This window comes from Tenrec ecaudatus, chromosome 18 (genome assembly GCF_050624435.1).
Source record: "Tenrec ecaudatus isolate mTenEca1 chromosome 18, mTenEca1.hap1, whole genome shotgun sequence".
NCBI lineage: Eukaryota > Metazoa > Chordata > Mammalia > Afrosoricida > Tenrecidae > Tenrec > Tenrec ecaudatus.
The window spans coordinates 1,208,516-1,214,515 of record NC_134547.1 but is presented as its reverse complement, the minus strand read 5'-3'; the positions used below and the strand labels follow the sequence as shown (position 1 = coordinate 1,214,515).

At 47.2% G+C, this 6,000-nt stretch overlaps 1 protein-coding gene across 1 annotated transcript in view; it reads left to right on the top strand.

Annotated features, from left to right (window-relative positions):
- The first annotated feature begins 1,008 nt into the window (after positions 1–1,008).
- Positions 1,009–6,000, top strand: part of LOC142432506 (uncharacterized) — a 29,060-nt gene continuing 24,068 nt past the window's right edge. Inside the window, exon 1 of the mRNA XM_075537771.1 lies at positions 1,009–1,032. The gene's annotated coding sequence lies outside the window, so the exon portion shown is untranslated. The remainder of the gene's footprint in view (positions 1,033–6,000) is intronic.

The following is a 6,000-nucleotide window of genomic DNA, read 5'->3' as shown; positions in this document are numbered from 1 at the left end:
AGATCCATCCAACATCAGAAATGATATCCCTTATTCCACGTCCTCTTCTGAATCCGGCCTGAACTCTTGGCAGCTCCCTGTCAATGTACTGCTGCAACCATTGTTGAATGATCTTCAAAATTTAATTGCATGTGATATCAACGATATCGTTCTATCATTTAAACATTCTGTTAGGTTGCCTTTCTTTGAAATGAATACAGATATGGATCTCTTACAGTCAGCTGGTCAACGTAGCTGTCTTCCTTTATCCTGGCACAGAGTGCTGCCAGCGCTTCATCAGTTTGTCGAAAGACTTCGATTCGCATTCTGGGACTTGTAGTCTAGCCGTGTGACGCACGGCGGTTTCTGCGCGCTGTGGTGCGCTATGCGCAGGCGCACGTCGAATCGCGTGCCTCGCTGTGCTCTCTGGGATTTGTAGTTCGCTCTGTGCGGACGCTCGTGGAATCGCGTGCCTCGCGGTGCTCTCTGGGATCTGTAGTTCGCTCTGTGCAGACGCTCGTGGAATCGCGTGCCTCGCGGTGCTCTCTGGGATTTGTAGTTCGCTCTGTGCGGAGTGCTCTCTGGGATCTGTAGTTCGCTCTGTGCGGACGCTCGTGGAATCGCGTGCCTCGCGGTGCTCTCTGGGATCTGTAGTTCGCTCTGTGCGGACGCTCGTGGAATCGCGTGCCTCGCGGTGCTCTCTGGGATCTGTAGTTCGCTCTGTGCGGACGCTCGTGGAATCACGTGCCTCACGGTGCTCTCTGGGATCTGTAGTTCGCTCTGTGCGGACGCTCGTGGAACGCGTGCCTCGCGGTGCTCTCTGGGATCTGTAGTTCGCTCTGTGCGGACGCTCGTGGAACGCGTGCCTCGCGGTGCTCTCTGGGATCTGTAGTTCGCTCTGTGAGGACGCTCGTGGAATCGTGTGCCTCGCGGTGCTCTCTGGGATCTGTAGTTCGCGCTGTGCGGACGCTCGTGGAACCCCGTGTCTCGCGGCGGCGGCGGCGGCGGCGGCGGCGGCGACGACGACGGCGGCGGCCGCCTTCTTCTTTTGAGGTAGAGGTCAGAGATCCTGGGGTCAATGGTAAAAACTCCGCTTGGAGGCGGGAGCGCCCCGGGGCGGTGTGGGAAATGGGCGCCTAGAAACTGCCATGAAGCCAAAACGGTTTCACCCGTTTTCCCAGGGCCTCTGTGGCGCCCCAGATGCATAGCATTCCCGGCGTCCCTTGCAGCTGGGCCTAGGGTGTTTGCCGTCGTGTGCATGGGGTGACATCCTAAATGAGGTCCACACCCCAACCCTGGTGTGCAGGGAGAGCTGGGCAGCCGGAGGACAGAGAAAAGATGGTGATATTGGGGTTGTTGGTGAATACTGGGTGGTGCCGGCAAGTACGTCATTGCCTGCAGACTCAAAGGTTGGCGGTTCAGCCCCATTGGGGGCTGCGGAAGAAAGGCCTGGTAGTCTGCTTCCTTAAAGATTCCAAACCTGTAGCTTCTAATTCATAGCGGCCCTATAGAGGGCTCCCAAGACTAAATCTTTACAGAAGCAGACAGCCTCCTTAAAAACAAAGAGCTGTAAAAGATTCGTCTTTCTCCTGCAGAAAGCCTGGTGGGTTCGAACCTTCAACCTTGCCTTTAGCCGCCCAAATGCTTCCTGGGCAGTGCGGGGGCGGGGGTGGTGGGGAGAGGGGGGCCGCGGGGCGTGCTGTCTGGATAAGGGCTAACACCACCAATGTGGAGAGGATCTTATTATTACTCATTTATTGTCCTGAAATGCATTTAAATCAAGAAAAAGACAGGCCGTCACCATGGAAGAAAAAAACAAAACCTGACAGTTTGGGCAGTGGTTGTGCATTTCTTAGCGTGTCTACGTACTTCTAGACAAGAGAGAAAATTGACCCTTACTGTTTGCTCCACCACATTCATTGATCTATGTGCAGCTAAAGCATATATATATGTATATATACACACATATATGTATGTATATATCTCCCCTGTCAAACACACATGGACACACCTATATGTGTGTACCCACTTTCCCTCCCAGCACCTACTCATAGTTCCCCGACGGTTGCAGGATTGTGTATATAGCAATTCTTACCTCTGTTGCCTTTAACTCTTGCAAACCTCCCACTGTCTAACCCCTGCTTCCATCATTTTCCCCCAACTTCCCTCCTATGCTTAATCTGTTCTTTCTCTGGTTTACCCATGTAGCCTTTTTAGGTTAATCTAATGTGTGCATTTTATCCTAGAATTGCCCCTCTAAATGGGAATGCTTTTGCTGCACCCCACAAATGTTGATAAGTTGTATTTTTATTTGATGCAGCATATTTTATAGGTTTTCCAGATATTTCTCTGACCCGAGAGCTGTTTAGCATTGTGTTGTCCAATTTTCATATATTTGGAATTTTCCCAACATTCTTTTTATCTTTACAAATCTTAAGGTGAGTTTGAACCTCCAACCTTTGTGCAGTAGTCCAACGCTTTACCATTTGTGCCACTTAGGGTATCCCCACATAATAATAAAAGGGTCTATTCTCCAAGAAGATTTAAAAATGTAATCTGTGTCTATCTAGCAATACCTAAACCCACGTTCACTGTCATCAGGTTGAGTCACTTCTGATTCATAGAAACCCTATAGGACAGAGTCGTGCCCGATGGGTTTTCAAGGCTGTGAGTCTTTAAAGGAGCAGAAAGTTTCCCCTCTCTCCCCTGGAGGCATTGGTAGGTTCACACCACTGACCTTGCAGGTGGCAGGGCAACAGGTAACACGTGCCACCACGGGTCCTGGCAGGTAGCAATAGAGTATCAAAATACATGATACTCTAATCCCCGTACAAAATACATTTAATCCCTGATTAAATGGTAACATTAGGAGGCAAAGACAAATCTTAACCTTGTGTATTAAGCAGTCAGAAAATTAGTAGATGACCTGAACATCACTATCAATCTAGTTGATTTTACTGACATTTATAGATGAATGCATCCAACAACATATTTCACATTATCAAGTTCAAATGACACGTTCACCATCAGAGCCCTTCTAGACCACACACAACCTTAAGGAATGGAAATCAGACAACCTCAGACCCTCTGTACTAGGTCATTATGAGTTGGAATTGACTCAGTGGCAGTGGTTTCGGAGCAGAGAAAGGAGAGAGTGGGAAAGAGTTCTAGAGCTAAAGAATATGCTTGATGGAACTGATGTATGGAATGTTGTAAGAGCTGTAAGAGCCCCCAATAAAATGATTTTTTTAAAAAAGATGGGAAATAATTATGGAGCAGAAGCACCCTAGAGTTCGCACATGGCCTGGCATGGCTCACCACCCCGACGATGTTGGGGTGTGCCAAGTGGATTCTGCCTCACATCGCTGGCACGACAGCGTGCACCTGCCTCCTAGGGCTGCCAGTGCTGTGCATCTGTATGGAAGCAGGCTGCCACGTCGTCCTCCTCTGGAGTGGCTGGTGAGTAACAAGCAGCTACCTTCTCTTTGGCAGTGATCACCAGGGCTCCTGATGAACAGGAACACGGTGCCATGAGTTGATTGTGTCTCGTAGCAACCCTATCAGACAGAGTAGCACGACCTACCTACAGGGTTTTGAAGGCTGCAGTCTTTATAGAGAAGGAGACTTGGTGTCCCAGGGGCTCTGAGGGGGAAAGATGTGCGTCTTCGTGCATAAAGACTTACAGCCTTGAAACTGTTGCGGGCGTTCTGCACTGTCCTCTAAGCTATGACTCTGAAGCCACTTGACTATAGTGGACTTGTGGTGGTTAATCTTCAGTGGGTGTGTCTTGTTCTCACGGATTGGCTAGTGCCTTGAGCCACCTACCTTTCCATTACCCGCCGAGCCCTTAAGCACTGTGCCACCCAGGCTCCTGTGCCCCGATGAGCGGAGCCACCTTCAGTCTCCACGTGAGGCTCTCCGGTGCCATAGAGCAAAATTCAAAAGCCAGCCTGGAAATGCCTACGCTCTTTCAAAGTAGCTCATCTGCACCTCAGAACAGGCCTCCAATGGAAGGAATTTTCTAAGGCGCCAGCATCAGTCACATACAATTCAGAATGCGTAGTATCCTGTCAAAAAGTATCTCATGTGCCAGGTCTTTGTACGCAATGTGAGCAGATTTTTAACATTTATATGCATTTTCCAAGTTTTTATGCAAGAAAGAACCAAATATTCTGCCTCACATCGGTCAAATCGTGCCCCATAGCTTGTTACTGAATGAGCTTACCTGTCCCTAATGATGGAGATGCCAGAAGTCACATGACCCAGCTTCCCCGATTGATGGATGTGTCCCAAGACCACAAGTGCTGTGTACATCTGATTTAATTCATGTATTATAAACACAGCATAGGAACAGAAGATGCATGAAAGGGGTGTTTACTTTTATTTTGTTAACTATATATATATATAATCTTTTTATTGACATATCTTACTCATTCCAATGTATCCCTCCACTTCCCATACAGTTCTGGTGTGGCTTCGCATCGGGTGGGGTTATACAATCATCAGTGCCATCAACTCCCCTCTCACTCCCCGTACCTTCAGGGAACCCCTACTCCTGTCGCTCACTGACTCTGAGGGGACTTCCATGTACCTAGCGATCTTAAATACACACGTGAACAGATGCAACTCTAACAGGGTTAATGAGGTCTATCACATAAAGACCTTCATGGTAAGGGGAGGAAATCTTAAAGAACTAGAGGATTGTTAGGTGGCCTTCATCAGTGCCATACTGCACTCTGCATTGATATCCTCCATCCCATGTGGGCTTCTGAGAGGGACTGTTCATTTGTCTTGCTAGTGGATTTGGGTCTCCACTACATCCACTCCCCTTCCTATCGATTTGGTAGAGTGTTTTTTGAACTTCTGATACCTCTTCCTGTCAACACCTCATGATCACACAGACTGGTGTGCTTCTTCCATGTGGGCTTCCTTGCTTCACTGCTAGATGGCCGCTTGTTTAACTATAAGCCTTTAAGACCCCAGATGCTGTAACTTTTGATAGCTGGGCATCAATGAGCTTTCTTCACCACATTTGCTTATGCATCCCCTTTGTCTTTGGGTATCATACAATGCCACATTATTTGAACAAACCATTCTTGTACTGAGGTAAGATTTAAGTAGCGGCCCAAAGCCTCTCTGCTTCCTTGTTGCTTTTATATATATAAACAAATATACATGTATTCATATATGTTTATATACATGTAATATATAAATGTATATACTGTGGGGGGTTTCCCCTTCTATTCCACTATTAGGCTTGTCTGTCATCCAGCTCTCGGGATTTTTTCTCAGATAAAATTTGATTGATCAAACGTGACCAGAAAAGCTACACACTCCTCGTGGTCCATTTTAGAACTACTATTCCCCTGTACCCATTATTGTTGGCTCCCCACTTTCCTCCCTTCCCAAGCCCCCCCAGGAACCATTGGTCCAGCTGCTGTCTCTGTAAGATCGCCTGCCCTACATATCTCGGCGCCATCTTCCTGGAACTATTTTTAATTTTTTAATGTATTGATATAACCAACACTCAGGGCAAGGCAAAGACTTTGTAGAGTTTCCTAGAAGTCCTCACTGTCCGCACTGGTCTTATTGTTCCCTTTATAGACCTCTCTATTATTATTTGTCTAGCAGCCTGCTGGCACAGGGGGTACATGTTGGACTGCTGACTGCAAGGTCAGCAGTTCGAAACTACCATGACTTTGAATTTATATATAAACAGCTTTATACTAATCCTTCTTTCCCTGTGATCTATGTTTCTCAGAGAGCATTGTATTAAAGTCACCTACTATGATTGTTGGGACTGTGATTTCTTTTTTCATCTTTTGGAGCATTTGATCGACAAGTTTTGCGGGTCTCTCTTTGAGCACGTATATATTTATAATGCTCACTGGTTCTTAGTCTGCTGTTCCCTTGAGCAGGATATAGTGCCCCTTCTTACATGATTTTGCAGTTTGTTCCACATTCCTCGCCCATTCTGTCAGGGAGCTTCAAATGTGATGGCTTTCAGAATGATGAGTAGTA